The 24,054-nt window shown below is 43.5% G+C and overlaps 1 protein-coding gene and 1 pseudogene across 3 annotated transcripts in view; one reads left to right on the forward strand and one right to left on the reverse strand.

The window, feature by feature from the left end:
- Positions 1-24,054, forward strand: part of SMOC1 (SPARC related modular calcium binding 1) — a 149,077-nt gene that overhangs the window by 7,179 nt on the left and 117,844 nt on the right. The window lies entirely within an intron of this gene.
- On the reverse strand, positions 7,703-8,071 carry LOC105819714 (annotated as a pseudogene).

Consider the following 24,054-nt stretch of genomic DNA (forward strand, 5'->3'; position numbering starts at 1 on the left):
AAACCAATGTTGAGTGTGTCATGAACCAAAGATTATGATTAATTCAAGTCTTTGCACCTGAGGTCAAAAAAAAAAAAAAATTGCCAGAGTAAAGGACTTCTTTCGCACTCCCTTCTGCTTCCTCCTCCCCCTTTCCAGATGTGCACGTGGCCCTATCTAAAATTCCTCACTGGGGAGTGGTTGTGGCTTTTGTTTCAATTATTGGCTAGTTAGACCCAGAACAGGCACAGGCCCTGGCATAAATACCTACATCAGCTGCCTAAGGGCTCATTTGCAAAGCTGAGCTGGCAGTAGGCAATCTTCCCTCCCCCTGCTCAGGGGGGATCAACTCTGTGTGTCTGACTCCTTAACCCTGCGGAGCAGTAATGTTCACTAGTTGATGCGGGTCAGAGGCCTTGTTTGCCAGTGCAGGGTGGAGGTAGTGACTGGGGGAGGGGGAGGCCTGTTTCTAGTTTGATGCCTGTCTTCATTCCCACCGCCTCCCCTCACCCTCCTTTCCAGGGGCTGGGGTGCATGGCCCTGCTTAGCAGGTACAGGGCACCCTTTCTCCCTGGACCACATAGAGATTTATTGTTTCAGCAGCCAAGTTCTGGCATTGCTGCTAGTCGTGGGGGATGCCGGTGTGGAGGGCCCCCTCCTTCCGTGTTTGGAAGAGGACAAAGGTTGAGCTGCTGATGAGAAATTGATCAGAGCCGCTTGTGAGGCTGCCAAACAGGGTTAGCATTGTATAGTGTGTGCTCTGCTGAGTCGTGAGTCACTGAGGGGCTAGGAGAATTGGATCTCCATGAACACTTCCAACTGTCCCCATAAAGACCCCAAAACAACATAGCTCATTATAGCAATTGGTTGGGTTTTTGTTTGCATCAGATATCATTCTGAGCTCAGTTGCTAGATCACAAAGCATCTTTGGCCACCATAAAAGCTTGTCGAGTGTGGAGCTCCATGTACTTCCTGACATCGCCTTGGTTGATTCCAGCCTCCCTTTGTTGAGCCAGAGTGGGGCAGCTTCTACAAAGCAGGGAAGGCAGTACTTGTCTCAGTAGAGTCTCTCCCACCATCAGGGAGGACCAGGGCTGAGCAAGGTTCCGTGAGGTAATGTGTCAGGTGCTTTGAAACCTGACAAATTCTCTACAGATGTGAGCAACTATGCCCTTCTTCTTTAAAAACCATTTTACACCACAGTGTTGGTTGGATTCTATAAGATAAGGGCTGATTTTTTCTTTTTTAAGTATTGACAGTAGAGAAAGACTGGACCTATTTCCCAGAATGGTTTATTTTTAGGACTAGATATGTATCTCGAAGACAGTGCTGGGAGTCTAAAATAATTTATTTAGATGTTTATTGTACCTCTGTTCTTGCACAATTCTGCCAAGCCCTTGGGGAGAGGACACACAAGTAGGTAATAAAAGAGTGAGATGGGGGTGTTAAGATAAAAGGACATGAATCACTACTTCAGGTACACAGTGCCACCGACCAGCTCAAACACTATGATGCCAATGACTTCCTTTCATCAGTGGCATTGTCTAATAGAACTTTCCACAAGGGTGGAAATGTTACATACCCACACTGCCCAGTATTAGCCACATGTAGCTATGAATACTTGAAATGTAGTTAGTAAAACTGAAGACCTGAATTTTTAATTTAATTTGATTTTAATTAATTAAAATTTACATTTGCTAGCCTCGTGTGGCTAGTGGCTATGATAACGGATAGCACTGGTCTGTGCTCAGCGTGCCCACCCTTATCCCCTGCTGGAGACCCCCATGTGCCGCAGACTTCAGCTGCACTGAACTACTTTGCATTTCCTGACTCTCCCTCTCTTCTCATTTGTCTGTCAAAATCCTGCCCATCATTCAGAAGGTTTGAATGCTACCTCCACACGGTCCTCCCAGACTGGTCTCAGGCAGAAATCTTTCAGCTCCCCGTAAGCAAAGAATTCTTTGCTTGCTCCTATGACAGCCTGTGTCCCCATATGCCTTGTGTTCTGGCCAACCAAGGGCAGCCTCAGCACAGGCTAGGAGGCAGCCAGACTCAGGTGTGAGTCTGGCTCTGCCACTGGGCGCCTGGGCTAAGTAATTTAACCTCGTGGGTCCTCAGTTTCCCGATACGTCCAATGGAGGGATGTATCAGAGATGCTGGAACAGCATCTCTGTTCCAGGTTGGTGGGAAGGATGGACAATGTTCATTATATTATTAATACTTCCTATTACTGCTGTGACAAATTACCACAAACTTGTGGCTTAAATAACCCACATTTCTGAAGATCAGAAATCTGACACTGGCCTTAATGGGCTAAAACACTGGCAGGGTTGAGTTCCTTTCTGGAGGCTCTAGGAGAGAATCCATTTTCTTGCCTTTCCCATCTTCCAGGAGCTGCCCGCTTTCCTTGGTTCATGGCCTCGTCCACCTTCAAAGCCAGCAATGGCTGGTCAAATCTTTCTGTGCCATCTCTTTGGTTGTGACAACTCTGCCTCCCTCTTTCCCATTTAAGGACCCTTGTGATTACATTGGGCCCACCCAGGTAATCCAGACTAATCTCCCTATTCTAAGGTTGGCTGATTAGCAACCTTAATCCTCCTTGCCATGTAATATAGCATTATTAGAATTAGGACATGGACATCTTTGTAGGGGGCATATTGTGTTTACCACATTCATTAAGGGTCTAGCACAGTGCCTATGTCACAGAAAGTGCTTGATAAATGGGGACCATTATTTGACCTGCATCTGTTAGTTTCTTTCCTTTTAGGTGAGAACCTCTTAATGGTGAAGTCGCTTAATTTTCTTTATAGACTCTGTCCTGCCCAAGAGCAGGTGCTCAGTAAATGTTTATTGAATAATAGAATTTTCAATAAAGGTAGATGGTTTCTTTCCTTGTAAAGATATATTGGACAGTAAAAAGAAGTAAAATGCAAGCCAAAATATATGATCCCGTTTGTGCAAAAAAAAAGAAAAAGTTGATTTACAAATAGAAACATTGGGTGGATTATATGTAATACTGTTAATGGTGATTATCATGGGAATGTTCACTTTCTGTGAGATGCATTTTAGTAATTATTAAAATGATTTTGTTTGCAATGAACATCTTTTAATCTTAGAGGAAAATAATAAAGATTAAAACATGTATGATTTAAAGACACCCCCGAACCTATCTCAGTCCAGCCTGAGCCCCCAGTCACCCTTGGATTTGGTCTACATCTGACAAAAGTGGCCTCTGTTCATGTTGGGCTAACTTTTAGGGCTAGTACCAGGTCTCCTGCTCATTTTCAGCATGCTTTGAGCTCAATCTGCTTTAAAGGAGAGTTTTCAATTAACCTCAGCAGGACATAACTGTAAAAAATGTATTTATTGCTGCTGGTGGGAACATAAATTAGTACAATTGGTTTGTAGAATTACAATTGAAGTTGCACACACTCTTTGACCTTGTAATTCTGCTCTGGTAATACCCTACAGAGACATATTCAAAGATGTTCACGGCAACATTTTTTTGGTAGTTGTAAAGCATTGGAAACTAGCTAAATGCCCACCAACAGAAGAATAGAAAAATAAATTATTATATACAAATTACAGATTACTGCACAGCACTGAAAATGACTGAAGCTATCCTCATTATGGATCAATTTCATAATTAAAATGTGGAGTGAAAAAGACAAATTGCAGAAGATTACATACATCATGTTACTATTTAGATAAAGGTTGAAAGCATGCAAAAACTATACATTGTTTAGATGTAAAAGATGTATGAGAAAATTAAGGGCAATGATAAATACTGTATGAAGCTCAAGTTAGTGGTTGAAGGCCAAGAGCTCAGACACCGGGGCTCCCCACTTTAGCTGGGGAAGAGGCAGCCTGGCCGGCAGGGACCACCCAAGTGAGCAGAGGCTTTGGGTACAGACCACCCAACCACCCAACAGCCTACCTGCCCACAGCTATGGCTCTTCCCATTATAAACCAGAGGTCCCCTCACCCTGTTCCCTCCCTCAGAGTGACCCTAGCCTCCAGGGGGAGCTGCTCCCACCCAATATCCCCTACTTACCTCCAGGTTCTCCCACTAGGTTCAACCCTCCTCTCTCTGGTGGCCCCTTGCCCCTCACCCACCTCTAACCCTGATGGACATGGACCTCCCAGTCAGGGCCTCCTCATTCTCCTTTTTCACCCAGCACCATCTCCTACCCCCAGGCTGCAAACCACTGTTGAGAGGAGGCCTGCAGTCCTCCCATAAAAGCCAGGGAGAGCAACACACAGCTTATATTTTTTTTGTAGGACTAAACACAGTTTTGTATGACTAAAAAAAAAAAAAAAAAAAAAATAGGTGTGGGCAGGGTGGGAGAGGGATGCATTGGACACAGAAGGCTTGGATTGAATGGGTAGTGGTTTTTGTTTTTAAATTGGGTGGTGACTACATGAATTTTTAAATTCGTTTTTGTATATATTAAGTAATACATAATAAAGCTTTTCATAAAAGATTAAAATGCATTTAGATAGATCACAAATAGGTTTTAGGAACAAATAATAAAAGTGATGTTTCTGTAAAGGGTTGTCTGCTAAGTGATGCTGAGCATGCTATTCATTTGCAAATTTGCAGCCCCATCCCGAATCCGATGGTCACCTCCCACCTTCCCTCCTGAGACCCTGAGGCCATTCATCCTGAGGCCATGAGGCCATGCCTCCTCCCCTGAGCTCAGGTCCCGGTTCCTGGCCGGCTGCTGTTCCTCCTCCCCGCCTGTGTGGGCCGTGTTGCTGCTCCTCTCTGCACGTCCCAGGCCTCTGCTCTTCTATTGTACTTGCTCTCTCTGCGTGGTCAGAAATGAGGTTCATCATTTTCTCAAAGTTCTTGGCCATTCATTTAAGTTTTCAAGAGTTGGAAAATAAAAACAAAAGATACTCAGGTAAATATGAATTTCAAATAAACAACAAATAACGTTTGTTGTTTGTATGTGTAAGTATATGTAAGTGTGTATGTATGTATGTGTAAGTATGATCCAAATAAAACATTATTTCTTGTTTATCTGAAATTGAAATGTAATTGGGTATTCTGTATGGTATCTGGCAATCCTACGTTAGTTCCTTTTCTTTTGTGAATTATCTGCCCAAAGTTTTTGCTAATTTAAAAAATAGGGGTGATAGTCTTTTGTTTTTGAAATACTAAAGGTATTAATCTGTTTTTCTGTCATGTCTGGCAATGCGTTTCTCAGTATGTTATATAAAAAGACAATGGCTGCAGTCCACTAAAATTTCACATCTTTACGTAGCTAATCTATCATTATGGTTTCTATCTTTGGTGTCAGGCTGAGAAAGGCCTTCCCCTACTATAGAAATCACAGAAATGAGGGTGAATAAGTTTCTAGAGACTTGGGTTGCATCAGCAGCCACAAATACATGGCACACAAGTCAGCATTAGTGTTCGCCATGAGTTCATATGGCATTTTCTGTGAGCTAAACTTCTTGATGTGACCCTTTGGAGAGAATGCTTGTTCTGCATTTTAGAAATTCTCAGTAACATTTGGAAAGATGTGTCAACTGGAAGTATTCTGTGAAAGTAATTGGGGAAATTTATGTAAAAAATGTTACTTGGTAAATAGGAGATACTGGAATTGGCACTAGGGCTTTGGCAAAGAATTTAGACTCTCCTTCATCTTTGGGCCCTTTCCAGTCATTAAATTTCTTTTTATTATGAAAACTTCCAAATATACATACGAAAAAGAGAGACTAGTATAATAGATTCCCATGGAACTCTCACCCACCCTCAGCAATGAACCACTCATGGCTAATCTTGTTTCTTCTACCCATCTCCCTAGTCATCCCCCCCCCCACCTCCCACTCGGATTATTTTGAAGCAAAACTGACATTGTATCTTATCATTTGTAAATATTTTCATATGTATCTCTAAAAGACTAGCATTCATTAACAAAAGCTAACCACAATACCATATCACAACCAAAGAATATTAGCAATAATTCCCTAATACAGTACCCTCAAATAATCAACATTCAGATCTCCCTGATTATCTCTTAAATATGCTTTTCTGTTTGTTTGAATCAAGGTTGTTTGAATAAGGTTCACAGATTGCAATTGATTGAGCTGTCTCCTAAGTCTCTTTTAATCTATGGGTTTTCCCGTTACCCTCTTTTTGCTTTGTAATTTATTTGTTGAATTAACAGATCATTCAAGGGTTTCCACACTAGGTTTTGCTACTTGCATTTCTGTTGTGTTTTGTAACATGTTCCTCTATCCTTTACATTTCTTGTAAAATGCTAGTTAGGTCTATAGGCTTGATCAGGTATAGGTTTGATATATATTTTTTGGCATGTATATTTCATGGGAGTTGGTGCGTACTTCCATCGGGAGGTATGTAACAAATTCGATATTAGCACCCATTGATGATCGTTGCTGGGCCTGTTAATTCACTGATTTTTAAACAAGTAACAGGTTGTACTGTAAAGGGCTTCTAACTTTTGAGTGGCATTGCCATTATCTTCCTTGTCTCTGGCGTTGCCATGGAGGGGTACAGAAGGAGGCGTTGGTGCCAACATTCCTTTCTCAGTGGTCTCTCTATGAGAAGGCTGCGTGTGACTGCTGAGCTTTAAGAGGGAAACTCTGCCCTGAGTTCTTGGTTGGTGGATGGTGCCTTGGAAGGGGAGCCACCTTGGTTTCTGGTGGGAGTGGTAAGAACATAGGGAGCTGTTTTACTCTTTAGTGCCTCTTGGGAGTCTTTAAAGTGTACAGGTGTGTAGGTGAGCTTTGTGTGTGATCTTTGGTATGTTTATATCAGTTGAGACTTTATATTACAAGAAACAGATTTTGGACTGGCTTACACAATAAAGGGGATTCATTGGCTCAAGCAACAGAAGGCACAGATAAGACAGATGTTATGGGCTGAATTGTGTGTCCCTCCCAAATTTATGTGCTGAAGCCTTAACCCCCAGAACCTCAGAATGTGACTGTATTTGGAGGTAGACCTTTTAAAGAGGTGATTAAGTTAAATGAGGCTGTTAGGGAGGGCCCTAATTCAGTCTGACTGGTGTCCTTATAAGAAGGAGAGATCGGGACACACGGAGGGACACCAGGGGCGTGAGAGCCCTGTGAAGAGGCAGCAAGAGGGTGGCCATCTGCAAGACAAGGGATAAGGCCTCGGAGGACACCAGCCCTGCCAGTACTTGATCTTGGACTGCCATCCTCCAAAACTGTGAGAAAATAAATTTCTGTGTTTTAAGCCAGCCAGTCTGTGGTATTTTGTTATGGCACCCTAGCAAATTAATGCAGTGGCTTTCCGGAGTGGTTTCATTCAGTGGCTCAGTAGAGGTACCAAACCTGCAGTCCCTTTATGTCTCCCCCTTCTGCCTTTTGTGATGTCTGTTTTATCGCAAGTCAAGCCTTTCTTATCATGGCAAATGGCTACAGTGGTTTCAATGTTTGCTGTCTGGCTTTTTTTTTTTAATGAGCAAGTATGATTTATTATGGACAAATGTTAGAAAAAATGTTATTATATCTATATATAAGTTCCTTAAGTCATATGCAAAGAGAGACTGTTATTAAAAGTTTATTTTTCCTTTCAATCAAGCACTAGCTACCAGTTACCATTAGATTTTTTTTTTGTGCCCTCTAAATGTCAGCACAGTTAACATTGCCTTGTCGATAATCAAATGCTAAACTGGTCCCAGCGGTTATGTTCATGTCTAGGATGTTCAGGTGATCAGGAACTCTTTTACCTATTTGCTCTAGCTTTTAGTTCTTGGTTATATCTCCAAATTAGAAAAAACTGAGAGGCTTCTGCTTCCCCCACAAAGAAATTAACAGCAAACAGACTCTAATTTTTTGGAATAATTACAAGTGAATATCTTGACCAAATAAACTCTGTAGCCATCAAAATAGCAGATTGAGCTGTGCTGAGTTTTTCTGCAGATCTGTCCACATCAGCCAATCCAGCACACGCCAACCCCCATTTCATAATTGGGGCCCTGAGAAAAACTTTTTTGGGGCCTGCTGGGTGGCTGTACAATGGCCTCAGTTTCTCAGGCAGCATCAGCTCCACTTTGTTGATGAGCCGGTGGTAGGTGGCCCGCAGGCCAGACATTGGCTCTCCTCTCCTCTTCTTTCTCCTTTCCTGTATTCCCATTATACATATGTTATACCTTTTGTGGTTGTCCCAAAGTTCTTGGATAGTCTGTTCTTTTTGTTTTTTCTCCAATCTTTTTTCTATTTTGGAAATTGGAAATTGTATTGGAAATTGTATTGTCAGTTTTGGAAATTGTATTGTCATATCCTCAAGCTCAGAGATTCTTTCCTCTGTCATGTCCAGCCTGCTAACGGGCCCATCAAAGACAGTCTTCATATTTCTGTTACGGTGTTTTTTTAAAAAAATATACAAATTAGAGGATTAGTCTTATTCAATGGGCTCCAAAATTATTTATTTCTTTAGTTAGTTATTTAGTTATTTAGACAAGGTCTTGCTCTGTTGCCCAGGCTGGAGTGCAGTGGCATAAACATAGCTCACTCAGCCTTGAACTCTTGGGTTCAGGTGACCTTCTCACCTTGGCCTCCTGAAAGTGTGTGATTGTGTTTTTGATCTCTTTCATTTCTTTGTGATTCTTCTTTGAATTTCCATTTCTCTGCTTATATTACCATCTATTCCTGCATGTTGTCTACTTGTTTCATTAGATCCCTTAGCATATTAATCATAGTTTTAGAGGATTCCTGACCTGATAATTCCAACATTTCTGCCATATATGAGTCTGGTTCTGATGCTTGCTCTGTCTCTTCAAACTGTGTGTTTTGCCTTTTAATATGCCTTGTAGTTTTTGTTGAACAGTGGACGTTCAACTTGCCTATCCCCAACACCCAAAGGCTCTCCCCTTGTGTTAATTATGAAAAAGCTGATAACCAGATGTCCCCAGTGCTGAAGCAAGGTGAGTGGTGCGTCACAGTGTAGCACGTATCTCCATTCTGGTGCCTGCCGCAGCTGATTAGGCTCATGGCCACATGCCACAATGGCCTGGTCCAGCACAGAACCCTTGCACCCTGGGTGCAAGGAGCCGTGGCACACAGGCCTTCAGTAATGTGTGGCGAGGCGTGGGGCAGGGGAGGCTCACTGTAGTCCTGCCATTAGGTCCTGGGCTTTAGCCCAGTCCCGTGTCCCTGGACTGTGAACTTCACAGTGCTCAGTCTTTCCCCTGCCTCAGGTGGGGCAGGATGGCTAGAGAGGGCTGGGGTTGGGTATATCCCTTCCCGCAGGTAGTTAGGCCCTGGTAAGATAGTTTCTCTTGCCGGCAGGCCTTGTTAAGAAGAAGAGAATGCTCTGTTGTACTTCAAAATGGCTACTTTCCCCCTCCCGCTGCTGGAAGCACAAGGGGATTTTTCTTCGATATTCACTGTGGGAACCTGGGAGGGCTTCTGGAGGTAAAACTCACAAAAGTGTGGAGGTCCCTGTGAGACCAGGACCCCCTGGAGTTTTTAACTCTCAGACTTGTCCATACTGACCACCAGCAAGTTGACAGTTAGTGTTTAGGTTTTCCTACCGAAATGGGTTGGATTTAGGTATCGCTTTAGGTTTTTCCGCTGGAGTCCTGTGGAGGTCTCTGCTCTGGTAAGTTGTGATTTGGTGTATCTGACTGTCTCTCCAATTTTGGGGGCAGTGGTTTGCTCTCTGAAAGGAGAGTTGTTGATTTGCAGTTTGTTCAGCTTTTTCTTATAGTTAGGATGGAGTGGAGACCTCCGAGCTTCTTAAGTGCTTGCCACACCCACTTTTATTCACTCCAAACACTCACACAGAGAGTGCACTCAGTGGCGGATCATGGAAACTTCTTCCCAGTTCTGTGCAGGTGGCTGTGCTTTGAAAAGGTTGTCAGTGTGGAGAGAGGCCAAGGAAGAGAGGGGGGAGGACCAGCCTGGCCTCCTAGAGCCAGCCGTGTGGGAAGCAGCCACCCAACTGTCTAGTCTTAGGGGATATGGCTGAGGGTAGGGACTATGTTTCATTTATTTTTCCATGGTGAAGCACCTAGCAAAGAACCTGGCATAGAACTACTATTCCAATCAACAATTTCTACAAATATTTGTTGAGCTATTACTTTGTGCCAGCCAGTGTTCTAGGCACTGGGGAACAACAGAACAAAACAAGGAAGGAGATAGTTCCTGACTTTACAGAGCAGGCTTTTATAATGTGCCAGGTATTCTTCTAAGCCCTTTACACATACTAACCCATTTTATTATTATGACAATCTTATGAGGAAGGCATTATTATTACCCCATTTGCAGATGAGGAAACTGAGGCTCAGAGAGGTTCATTGACCTGAGATGCTTACTTTGGGTAGCAGGGTATTTTCTTATAACTTAATAATGTGATGGAAGGTGTCAAGAAAATAAACATGTTCTTGCCTATCCCCAACACCCAAAGGCTCTCCCCTTGTGTTAATTATGAAAAAGCTGATAACCAGATGTCCCCAGTGCTGAAGCAAGGTGAGTGGTGCGTCACAGTGTAGCACGTATCTCCATTCTGGTGCCTGCCGCAGCTGATTAGGCTCATGGCCACATGCCACAATGGCCCGGTCCAGCACAGAACCCTTTAGCCACGCCAGCTTCTAACTGTATATTGACAGCAAAATCTTGGCCCGTTCTCCAAGGTGCTGACACGCAGCAGTTGAGAATCTTGTTACATTTTGTAGACATGTATTTCTCAAAGAATGTAATTCCTAAAGTACAGTCTGTAGCTCAGCTGAGAAGCTACGGGGTGTAGGAAACTGCATTTCTAAAAAGTACTGCAGGTGATTCTTATGCAAACTCCAGTTTAAGACTGCTTCTTTAGGCTAAAATAGTAAAAGGGAATTAAATATATCAGTCAAGGACTGGAACCTATAGCCTATGCAATTGTGCCTTAAAATAACATGAACAACTCCAAATTCCATTTGCTTTTGCCAGTAGCTACTCACATATGCCAAGACAAGCTCCCTTGGAAGAAAAAGAGCCTCTTGAAATCTCTGGCCTCTGCTCTCCCAGATGTTATGTTCATCTTTGAGAGTAGAGGAGCATCTCCTTTTGGGGTTGGAGCTGTTCATATACTGTCATGAAACTGAGAATCTTACCTGGGCAGCTGCAGTTCTAAAAGGATGTCCAATTCCATGGAAAACCAAATCTTAAGGGCCACGTGCAACTGCTATACTATGTGATCAAATTTAGTATGAAAGATTTTTCTCAGCTTCTTCTGCCATACTCAGGCGATGCCCAGGAAGACGAAGAGAAGTGCTACTGTATAAATCAGTGACCCTCTAGGAGGTTCCAAAGAGATGGGCTGGTTGGATCGCTAAGGTGCGTTGGCTCCTCTGACAATCTTTGCCTCAGGGCCTGAGGGTTTTGGACCTGAAGCACAGCTGTAATTAGGAGGACCATTTTGCTTCCTTTTCTCACTCATTTATTTAGTCTTTGACTCATTCCTTCATTTACTTGTTGTGGAGGGCCTAATTTCTGTAGGTTATGCTGTGCATATTGTTGGGGATGGAATGATCTCAGGAGGTCTGGGAGCTACTAATTTACCGATGGCACAAATCTTCACTGGAGTCCCTCAGCCTTCATGTAGCATTGGCCCAGTTACTTCCAAGATTTGATGAGTTGGCCTACGACGGGGCTGTGGGAGGCCAGGGGGAAGTTGTGTTTGCATAGGATCCCTGAGCTAAAAGACAAAGCACCCTGATTCCTGTAAGGGTAGGGCATCTCAGGGAACAGTCTGACAAATGTCTGAGAAAGGACGTCTTTTACCAGGCTGAAGAACTGTGCAAGTGCATGTCGCAAGAGGCTTTGTCCCATGTCTTTGTTTTCCAAACGCACAAGAAGCTATTCAGTGGTGCACACACCACCCTGCTGGGAAACTGGAACTTGTCACCTGGCAGAGTTCCACGAAGCATTGGTTGAAAGAGATTCCGTGCAGTTCTGTGGTGGCTCTTTGCCGTCTTCATCTTGAGAAGCCTATTGTAGAAAACATCTGTTGTTTTGGTCTGCCTAGCATCTATTCTCTCTTTTCGGGCCATAGAATCTCTACTTTCCTTTGGGAAACACTCCTCCCTCACTCCTAGTCCCCATGACTGAAGTGGACTGATCCCACCTCCCAGTTTTAGGGTGAGTGCATGACCTGGGCTTGATAGTGTCTGCCCTCCACTGGTTCAGGGATGGTCATGTGACCCAAGCTGGGCTCATGGATTCAATTCCAATGTTGGAGCTACTGGGCAGTCGAGGCCCTGGGGTTGGTACACTCTAAAGCTGTAGACTTGTAGTGGCTGGCAGCCATTTGGTCACCATGAAGGCAAAGCTTACCTCAGAATAAAGCCAACACAGAGCACAACAAAGCTGAGAGAGGCAAGAGACAGGGTTCTTGTGGTATATTGTGAGTACCTGGATCCAGTTATGCTTAAAGTTTCCTTGAATCTCTCATTTATATGAGTCAATAACTTCCCGTGCTGGATTAAGTGTGGGCACAGTTTCTTTGTGGTTCCTTTCGTTAACAGGTGGGGTCTGTTTCCCACCCTCTTGAATCTGGGCTGGCCTGGTGACTTGCTTTGACTTATAGAAGGTGGTGGGAGTAACCATATATGAGTTCTGGAGACTAGGCCTCAAGGAGCCTGGCAGCTTCTCCTTTCGACCTCATGGACCTCTGCCCTGAGACCACCCTGTAAGAAAGCCAGTCTCACCCACTAGAGGAGGAGGGGCCATGTTGCAGGGAAGTGCCCTAGCCACCTGCTGGCACTGACTGCCCACTGTGTCAGTGAGGCCATCCTGCACTTCCAGCCTAATTGACCCTCTAGCTGAACACAGCTGCATTGGTGGGCCCAGGTGAAGCCAGCAAATGAGCCACTAAGCTTTGGGGTGCTTTGTTTTGTATCAATAAATAGCTGATAAACTTTCTTTTTTGGCTTAAGTCAGCTTGATTTTATTTTCTGTCATTTGCAACAGAGAGAGTTCTGACAGATACAGTATAATATACTTACACTCTTATAAACGGAGCCTTGTCAGAAATGTACCTTTGTGGAACTTCTTCCTACTTCTGAGGAAACCAGCTGCCTCTGTCTGGAGGTTCTTGTCCAGCATGTGTGGGTGTGAATCCTCTTGTTGGTGGTGTCCGTTTCTTGCTGACATTTGTGTAACTTGTCTGCATGATAGTGCCACTGTCTCTGAAAGTGTGGATTTCTACAGCACATGCCCTGTGAGGGGAGACCTTTCAATGACTCTTTTTTTTCTGGTCACTTGTGGGATTTGACACTTGGCATTCCTCTGCCTCATTGGTAGCGCCTTCTTATAGGCTCTCAGAGATTTGACTTCTGGGGTCCCTGATCTGTCCTGAAAATGCCCAGGAGAGGTGAAGCTCGGATATTTGAGACTAGGGGGGGTAATAGAGACAGTGAAATAGCAGGGGCCCTGGAGTTGGACCCATGTGGCTCAAAGGCTGGCTCTGCCACCTGCTAGCTGTGGCCTTGTGCACGTCATTTAGGCTGTCAGAGACTTGGTTTCCTCAGAGGTAAAGTGGGAGGCGTAACTGCTTTAACTTTGGGTGGCTGCCACAAGGGGTTTTGTGGAGCAGGCACGGCCTTAGAACTCAGGAATTGACAACCACAGGAAGCAGTACTAGGCCAGTTAATGTCTTATCATTGTGGAATTGTATGATTGTTTTGATAACAAAAATTAGTTAACTTCACTGTCTATTTATAAAAGTTAAAATCTACTACAAGGAATCTTAGATATTATCTTTTTGCCTCTACTCTGACAAAGAAATTCTTTCTATGACATTCTTACTGCTCTACTGATAATCTATTTTCTTGCTAAAATATTAATACATAGTGATCGCTTTCTCTATTAAATGTAATTCTACCTTTTGAGTCTTCTACTCATTGGTCCTTGTTCTCCCTTTGGAGCTACACAAAAGAGAAGACTTTCAGGTCCCATTTTATCTTGTAATTAACCAAGGGTAGAGAGAACAAAGGCAAGGGCCCAGAATTTAAGGCAACTGCTATTTTTTGGCTCTAAGGGTAGTGTGGCTCTCATTTGGTGACATTCAGTAAACAAAAGAGAAGAATTAAGAATGAAGTTAAGTGGAGTAGATGTCTTAGTTTGTTTGGGCTGCTATAACAAAATACCATAGATTGAGTGTCCTATAATCAACAGAAATTTATTTCTCATAGTTCTGAAGGCTGGAAGTCCAGGATCAAGGTGCCAGCAGATTTGGTATCTGGCGAGGGCCCGCTTCCTCCTAGATAACCATCTTCTCAGTCTAACCTCACATGTCAGAAAGGGTGAGGGGTCTCTCTCGGGCTTCCTTTTTAAGGGCACTAATCCCATTCATGAGGGCTCTGCCCTGTGACTTAATCACCTCCCAAGGGCCCTACCTCCAAATATCATCACAGTAGGAGTGGGAATTTCAGCATAGGAATTTTGGAGGGGCGTAAACATTCAGACCATAGCAGTAGGTGAATAAGTTATGGCACAGACCTATGATACAAAATCTATAAAAATGGTGTGTTTTTCACATGAATAAGTTCACAATGGATTCAGTATGAAAAAAAAAAGTAGGTTATAAAACATTATATTGTAGAGTCCCATTTTGTAAATGACTGCATAGAAAAAAAACAGTACACGCCAAAACATTGATAGATTTCTGTGGGTGGTATTATAGAGATCTTCATTTTCCTTGCTTAAAAGGAACATGTATTTCTTGTGTGTATAAATCCAATTAGTAAAACCAAAGTAACCACTGAATCTGCACGTCCATTTATTTCAAATACGAAAGCTGACCTATGGTATCGCACAGTTATCTAGTGCAGGTAGGGAAGCCTGTGGCTGTGCCCTTTCCTGACGTTTGTCATCCTTGAATGAGGCCACACTGCATCTTCTTGGTGGCTGCTGCTTTAGAGGGCAGAGGGAACATGGACAGTCTGGCCACAGGACAGGCTGCGTTTAGATGAGGAAGAGGAAGGAACACAGCTAGACCTCTGGGAGCCCGCTGGCTGGGACTGTGAGGGCCTGGGCCTCGGCATCCTCCTTGCTCTCCTCATCTGGCCTCTGTGCTGTTTCTTTGAAAAATATGTATGTCTTGGATGCTTCTCTAATTCTGACGGTGCCTTGGGTTCCACGGGTGCCATGCTGGCCCTGTGCTGCTCTCCAGCTATTCTTCCTGCTAGCGCTAGAGGCTGGACGCGGAGACCACTCTGGTGTATGGTGGTACCCTCCCCAGGCACAATTAGAGCTTGGGGCAGGCAGGGCTCAAAACAGTGTAGGGGAGTTATTTTTCTTTTTGTTTCTCTTCCTTTCCCTCTTTCCTTTGAATCTTCAGTATTGGCGTGTGTGTGTGTGTGTGTGTGTGTGTGTGTTTGAGAAGTATTTATTTGGGAGAATTCTACTTTCTCGATTGCTTCTTTGAAATGTCCCTCTCTTCTTCCCCTCTGCCCCACAGGACTTTACACTCACCTCTGCCACAGCCCTCTGTGGGGATCGATGGTTTGTTTGCTGTATCTCGATCTCTTTGCCCCACTAAGCGATGGGTGGACCCCTTGAGGACAGGGGCTTTTTATTTCCAACGACATCAGAAGAACTCAGCAAACCAGGACCTGTCTTAAGTCTCTATACTCCCAAGGCTTAGCACCGTATCAAGTGCTGAATAATTGTCTATTGGTAATGGCACCGAGCCGCATTTCATCACAAATATGCGAGTTTCCTGTGGCCCTGGCTCAGAGTGCATATTTGCTTTCTATGCTATGTGTTTTACTTCAGTGTGTGGAGTATCGCCTTATGATCTGAACATGTCACACGCCGTATCTGATAGCAGGAATTGGCTGAGCTCTTTCCTTTTTGTGGCAAACATCTCTAAGCAAATACATTTCCTTTGCTGGACTTCACTTTGATTTTACAGGCCGATACATCCAGTGCTGACCTACGAAGGTCCCACTGCGGTGTCTAGGTGGTGGAAAGTTTGGCCGAGGAGGGAGACGGCTTTTATTTCAGAGGGTAGCATCGGGGAAGCGTGATTTCTGGCGAGGAATTATGCAAACGCTTTTCAAAATTGTGACTGTATCTTTAATGAATGTTCAGTCACTTATTTTTGTGAAGAACTATTTTCCATTGGAAAACAATCTTAGATTTTTAAGTTATGCTGTGTAAAAAGTTTCCAGAAAATGTCAGGGCATTTTCCAAGGGTACCCCAGGAGGTAGGAGCAGTTAAAACACTTAAAAAAAAAAGTCTGTATTTTCATGAATATTGGCCATTTAATTTGTTTTTCATTGATTCTTGGGTCCAAAAGAATTCCAACTGGGTGTGAATGAGGATCCGGGAGTGAGACAGCAGAGGTTTCTTGGTCTAACACTCCCTAGGACAGGACGCCGTTGGTTATTATTAATAGTCAAAAGGATGCAATTGGAGACCAAATTTCTTTTTCTTTGCTCACATAGCGTTCACCCCTTTGAACCTCGTTCCCTAGCCTGGAGCACATGGTTTCCGCCTGGCCTCAGATCATCTGCCTCTGCTTTCTGTGTTAGCTTATGTTCTCAGGTTTATGTGGAATAACTCCAGATGGAGGAAGTTACCTAGGGGAAAGAAAGATTGAGTGTGGTGAGCACGTTGTATGGATCAAGTCCCATGTTAGGCGTTTTGCATAGACTCTGCCATGTATTTCTGTCAACTGTCCTGTAAAGGGGACCCATTATTATTCCCACTGACGAATGAGCAAACTGAGGTACAGAGAATTTAAGAAAAGTGCTCAGGGGCCCCGGGGGAGAGTCTGGATTTGAATCCAAGTCTGTCTGGTTACACTATGCTGCACAGGTGGGTGGAAATAAACAGTTGGGAAGAAACCTTTCTTTGCAGGTTTTTATTATATTTTGAGTATCTAGGGTGGAGTATACGATGGCCAAGCAGGAGGCATGAAGTTGGCAAAGCCACTCTGGCACCTCCTGCCTACAAGACAGGCTCTGTTTATTTAATGCCAGCTAATGTGGAGGGTGTCTTAAATGATTTATGTTCAAAGTTTTTTTTTTGGTTGACAAAAATGCCCCTGTTGCAATAAGCCCTGGATACTCAATTTTTAATAAACCAGGCTTAGCAGCTGCATAAGGTCAAGAAAGACAGACCGTGTTTATGCCGAGAAGGCGTCAAGTCAAAGGCACCCCTGGTCAGAGTCCCTCCTGAGCAGATGGATTTTCCATGGCTTGATTCTTAGGGATTAACCCCGCACATTCAAAACTTTGGGGTACGATGCCCTCCAAGAGGTCACCGAGGATAGCTATTAGGAAACCTGAAACTGGGGACTTGGGTGGGAGTGGGTCTGTTGTCTGTATATTTCCAGAGAGTTTCCAAGGACTGAGACTGTTATAAGCTATAGATTTAAGACTGACACATTGAACTGCATCCAGACTCCATGTTACCCTGGGCAAATCCTCAAGTCCTGGGAGCTGGGCAGCTGCAAAGGCCAGTAGCAGGGAGTCACCATGGAACTTGTTGCTAATGTTTATGCAGTGGCCTGTATGGAGCTGCATACAATATAGCTATTGTTCTGCATTTCAGGAGTGCCAGTTAGTGGCTGGTGTTAAAATGTGTCCAGGATTTGGAAGGAGAATCCTCTCTGTCTACCACTGTGTTTGACTTTGGAGGGTAGAGCCTGGGGATGGAACTGATTGGGGCAGATACTGAGATGAGGCCCAAGGTGGACAGCCCAGGAGAACCATGTGGCCCAGGCCTGTTTTCCTGAAGGACTACTTATTTAAACTTTTAAAAAATTTTATTTTAAAATTTATATGCAGTAAATACAATACATTTTTTTTCGTTTTTGGTTAATAGTTCCATGAATTTTGACAAATGCAGTGTTGTATAACCATCACAATCAAGATACAGGGCAGTTCCATCCCTGCCCCCTACTCGGATTCTCTCGTGCTGTTCCTTTTAGTTAACCCACCTATCTTAACCCCTGACAGCCAGCAGTGGGTTTTCCTTCTTTGTCGTTTTGCCTTTTCCAGAAGAATGTCACCTAGGTGGCATGATGTGGCCTTTTGAGTCTGGCTCCATTCATGGACTATAATGCATTTGAGATTCATCCATGCGATTGCATATATCAAAGTTTGCTCCTTTGTATTGCTGAGTAGTATTCCACAGTGCAAATGTATCATGGTTTGTTTATCCATCCACCAGCTGAAGGACATTTGGCTTGTTTCTGGTTTTTGATGATTATCAATAAAGGTGTCAGAAACATTAATGTATGGATTTTTGTATAAAAATACATTTTAATTTCTTTTGAGTAAATATTTTGAGTGGGGTTGCTGGGTCATATGGTTAGTGTACGCCTAACTTTTTGAGAAATGGCCAACCTGTTCTCCAGAGTGGCTGTACCATCTTGTACTCTCACCGTCAACATATGGGGGTTCCAGTTGCTCTGCATCCTTCCCAGCCCTTGGTATCGTTCTTATTTTTCATTTATTTATATTTATATTCAGCATTCTAATATAGTGTGTGGTAGCTCACTGTGGTTTTATTATTTAAATGTTTTGAACGTTGTTTCCAAATGAGGTCACTTGTACAGTCACCATTTTCAGGACTGAAAGAAGTGAATAGCATAATTACATTGAACTGTATTTTTGTATGTGGAAAAAACATTCATCGAGTGTATATATTTAAAATTTACCACAATTCTGGTAACCTTATTTTGGTGCCTCTTTATATTTTGATATACCCTGAACCTGTGGCTTTTAGGAACGGTGTCTGGCTGCTATTAACAGATACTCAGCTGTCGCTGGGGCATAATTATACATGATTCACATAAAGGAAATCCAGCTGTAGACTGTTCAGAGCTGGTAAGTGGTCAGGGACTCTGTGCCATCATCCTTAGATTGTGGCTTGCTTTCTCCAGGTCACAGGTGGTTGCTGGAGTTCTAGAACATTTGCTTTTCAGGCAGGAGAGAGGGAATAGAAAAAGGTGCTTTTGATTTTTTTCTCATGGTGGAAGAGCCCCGCATTCCTTCACCCTCCTGGTTGTATCCCTGCTCAGGCTGCAGTTTGTCCTTTATCCTTCCCTACATGGGACTACCTTCTGCTTAGAAGAAATATTTGGGCTTTCACTTATTTCACTAGGAAATATCCAGGCCTGTTTATTTTTCTTTTAAACACAGTTTAAACAAGCCTATTACATTAAGTTCATTAGAAAATTGGAAGCATCAAATTAGAAAGTTGGAGGAATGATGGCCAAAAGCTGCATGTGGAGACACTGATGACAGCTTGACAATGACAGAAGAGGCAGAAAAACCCGCGGTGATAGCCTGAGGCCATCTAGCACAGAGGCAAACAGCTGTGTGTGGTGTCAAAATCTCTGGCATCTTGATTGTGCCGGTCCATCTGTAGAGTTGGCTTGTTGGGTGACAGAATCATTCCTACATCTCTTTGCTTTCTATTAGACCGTGTGTACCTTCCTGAGGGCAAGAACATGGTGGATCTTCCGCCTACACCCAATGTTCTATGTGCTCATACATGTGAATTGTGTACTCCTTACCATTCTCCTAGGAAGACCAAATCAAAGCAAAATATGACTGGATGCTTTGGGGAACCTTAGAGTTAGAGCTGCTAGGTAAAATACAGGATGTCTAGTTAAATTTGAATTTCGGGTAAACAGTAAATTGTTATGTGTGTGTGTGTGTGTGTGTGTGTGTGTGTGTGTCCCAGATAGTACATGGGACATACTTACACTGAAAAATGTATTCATTGCTTATCTGAAATTCAGATTACCTAGTCATTATGTGATTTTATTTGCTAAATTTGGCAACTCTACTTGGAGTGTATGTCAGGAGAAGGCCTTGATGTAGCTGGTGGGGTAGAATCTGTTTTAACGAAACACTCAGTCTTGGCACAATGGCAGAAACATTTGTTGATCTGATTTTGCTCTGGGTGTGGGATTTCTGATGCTCTTCTGAAACAAGGGAAAATAAGTTTCCCTTTTCATAGCTGCTAATAGGCTAACTCAATACAGCAGACCTTAAAGAAACCCTGGCTAGGGTTTGCAGAGACCTAGGGAGGACATGAGGTGTATGTTCCCTTATCTCCTTGGCTCATTCCTTGCCTGTTTAGAGAACCTTTTGTTTTAGAGTGTATGTCTCATATCTGTTTATACATTTGAACCTATAGTTAGAACAGAAAAGCTCAGGTTCGCTGTGGAATCAGGAATAAGATCCTCATGGTGTGAATACAGTGGGCCTGTGTTGACACTTCAGGGCTTTCCTAAACCGGTGGTTCTCAAAGTGTGGTCCATGGACCAGCAGCATCAGTATCACCTAGGAACATTTTTCTTTTTTAATTTCAGAATATTATTGAGGTATAAATGTTTTGGTTACAAAAATTGCTTTTGTACCATTTGAGCCAAAGTTATAAGTGTGCCCATCCCCCAGATAGTGTGCATTGTACCTGTTAGGTGTGAATTTATACCTCCCCTCTTCCTCCTCCCTCCTGCTTGATCTCTGATGAATGCTAGTCCCATATGTTCACATAAGTGTTGATTGATTAGTTCCAATTTAATAGTGAGTACATGTGGTGTTTGTTTTTCCATTCTTGTGATACTTCACTTAGAAGAATGGGCTCTAGCTTCATCCAGGGTAATACAAGAGGTATTAGTTCACCATTTTTTTTTTGTGGCTGAGTAATACTCCATGGTATACATATACCACATTTTATTAATCTGCTCATGTATTGATGGGCACTTGGGTTGTTTCCACATTTTTGCAATTGTGAATTGTGCTGCTATAAACATTCGAGTGCATCATCTAGGAACTTTTAAGAAATGTAGATTTGGGCCTCAGCACAGACCTCTTGAGTCAGAAAGTCTGGGGGTGGGGCCCAGCAATCTGTCTTTAACAAGTCCTGGGGGGGATTCCAATGCATTTGAGAACCACTGCTCTAGATTAGGGGTCTGTAAATTTTTTCTGTCAAGGACCAGATAGTAAATATTTTAGGTTCTGTAGGCCATAGAGTCTCTGTCACTGTTACTAAACTCTGCCATTATAGTGCAAAAGCCACCACAGACAATATGTAAAAAAATGAGTGTGGCTGTGTTATAAAGTAAATAAAGCCTTCTATTTACAAAAACAGGGAGCCAAGCAAGATTTGCCCCCCGCCAGGAGTTTTCTGACCTCTGCAAAAACTAAAAGACACCTTCAGGGTAGTCAGACTTGCTTGTTACTGGCCTCTTCTATTCGGTGATACTTGTGAAATTCTCACAATCAGAAATGGGAGATACCAGAAGGAAGAGAAAAAAACCAAACCAAATCAAACAAAAGCAGAGCTGTCAGCTGTCTAGGTTTGGTGAAGTAGCTGTTGTCATCAGAGAAGGCTCCGGGTGACCAGAAGTGTCTGTCCCTCTGTAAGTCCTACCCTATTTCCAACTGTAGTACTCATGAATGAGACCATTCAGACCATTCTCGCTGGAAGTTTGTTCTACTTGTCCTGAGTGCTACAGGACAGTTCTATTCTCTTTCTCTAGTCCATTCATGCTTCTGTTGTTCTAGAAGACTAGTTCACACATTCTCTTCTCAAGCCTCCAACACATAGGTCCTCCCTCCTTGCTCTCAGCTGATGGCCTTGCCTCCTCTTTCACTGAGAAAATACAGGCAAGGGAAGAAGAGTTTCTGCAGGCCGCCCTTTCTGTATCTCCGAGCCTACCTGTATCTATACCCAGATCCTCCTGTCGCTGTGGATGAACTGCCATCACAGCTGTCCCAGGCAAACTCCTCCCTTTTGTGCCAGATCTCACCTTGTACTTACTCGAGGACATTTCTGTAGCCACTGCCTCCCTGTCTTCTGTATCACTGTTCCCCCCGACACTAGCTCGTTTCCTGGTTGTCCAAATAGCTTTAATGTCTCTCATGTTACCTTCTTGTTGCCACCTTTGACAGCAGAACTCTCTGAAAAGGTCATCTGTACATGCTTTCCCTGGTCCCCTGTCTCTGCCTGCTCTTCAACTCACACCTATTGGGTTTTTGTCTCCACTACTGCCCTGAAACAACTTGTTAGTGTCATGACCTCCACGCTGGCCACTTCCATGGTTAGGCTTTCCGCAGCACCTGACACGGCTGATCACTGCCTCCTCCATGAGACACTTCCCTGCTTTCCTGGATGCTCCCGGTCAGTCCCCTTTCCTGGTCTCTTCTCATGGCTCCCACCTCTGATGTGGGAGTTCCTTCCTGTTACTTCCTAACTCTCCCCCTCTAAGTGGTAGAGTTCCTCAGGGGCTCAGCCCTTGGATCTCTCTACCTATACTCCTGCCTTTGCTGGTCTCATTTTTTGGTTTAAATAGCATCTGTGTGCACAGCTACCTCACATCTGTGACTCTAGACTGGATATAGCCACACCGGCGTATCCTCCTTCTCACTCAGCATCTCCGTGCTGATGTCTCGTAGGCATCTGAAACTAAAACGAAACTAAAAACCCCAGATTTCCCCCACCCGCCCTCCAAACCCATTTACCCTGTAGTCTTCCCAAGCTCAATACATGACAGCCCCATCTTTACAGTCGCGACAAAGCCTTCAGAGTCATCCTTGATGCTTGTATTTCTCTTGCATCCCAAAACACATCCATCAGCACATCCAAAATGCTCCAAAAATGTATCCAGAATGGGCCCACTTCTCGCCAGCTGCGCTGCCATAGCCTGGCCCACGCTGTTGTGATGTCTTCCCAGCATGACTGCAGCGACTGCCACACTGGTCTCCTCTCTTTGTCTCCCTGCACTCTGTTATCAGCACGGCAGCAGAGGGACCCTTTTATAACGTAGGTCAGATCAGCCACTCCTCTGCTTCCCATTTTCCAGCGTATGACTTGCTCCTCTGCTGCCTCTCTGCCCTCTTTGCTCCAGCCGCTCTGGCCTCTTTGCTGTTCCCTGCGCAGTCTGGGTACATTCCCTCCTTAGGTCCTTTGCCCTTGCTGTTCCCTCTTGTATGGAATGTTCTCTCCCTAGAAAACTGCATGGCTCACTTGTTCCCTTCCTTCCGCCTTTGGTCAAATGTTGCCTTCTCAGAGACTTTTCCTGACTAACCTATGGATAAGAACTGCCATCCCCAACCTGCTGTATACTCTTTGTCTTGCTTTATTTTTCTCTGTGGCACAAATCACCACCTGCTAGATTATACATGTATTGGCTTATTAGATATGTCCCTACACTAGAATGAAAGCTTCATGAGAGCAGGGACCCCAGTGCCTAAAACAATGCTTGAGATTTGGAACATGCTAGAAGCATGTTGAATGAATGGATTCTCACTTCTCACACTTAGCCAAGATGCATTATAATAGGGCTGTGGTTTTCATACTTTTAAATAGCAGGACAACTCTTTTTCCAAACAAATTCAGAAGGAGCCTCAATTTGTAGGACAGATATCAGTGGTGTTTGTGCAGCTTGAATTTATCTAATTTTATATTGTTTTTGTTGTCTTCTTGTAAATGTGATAAAGTCCTGATTTACATTGTAAATAGTAACAGTTTACTTTGCAATGGCAGAGCACTCTTCAGTTAAACTGAGCCAGAAGTCTGAAGGAAGGATATTAAGATATTTTTATTTGGAAGTTGAATATTCATGGGTTCTTAAACAATTGTCCAAAACACCTTGCTGACAATACTCCCCAAGCATGTGTGCCTGAAGTATTGCCCAGAATTTGGCTGTAGTGCACATGTGCTATTGTGGTGAACTTTCCTTGCTTCTAGAATTTCACATGAACAGACATGTGCAGCCTGAACTAAAAACAAAACAAAACAAAACATGTAGAGCTATGGCTTCCTAATCAATGAAAGACACATTTAGAAAATATTTAAATAAACACACAGAAAGATGGCCTGGGACAAGTTTTGTTACTCAGTGTTGTGCAAAAACCTCAGGAGCACTAGACAGTGCGTTGGCTGTCTTCAATCTGTTGTGATTTGGACTATACCACATCAGTTGTTCATTTAAAAAATGGTTTTAAAAATAGTCAAGCTGTTCTGACTTATTACTTCCTTTTTAACTCTCTTTTTAAAAATGACAAACACTGTTTTTCAGGTTTTTTTTTTTTTTTGAGACAGAGTCTCACTCCTTTGCC

Source organism: Propithecus coquereli, unplaced genomic scaffold (assembly GCF_000956105.1).
Source record: "Propithecus coquereli isolate 6110/MARCELLA unplaced genomic scaffold, Pcoq_1.0 Scaffold5, whole genome shotgun sequence".
Taxonomy (NCBI): domain Eukaryota; kingdom Metazoa; phylum Chordata; class Mammalia; order Primates; family Indriidae; genus Propithecus; species Propithecus coquereli.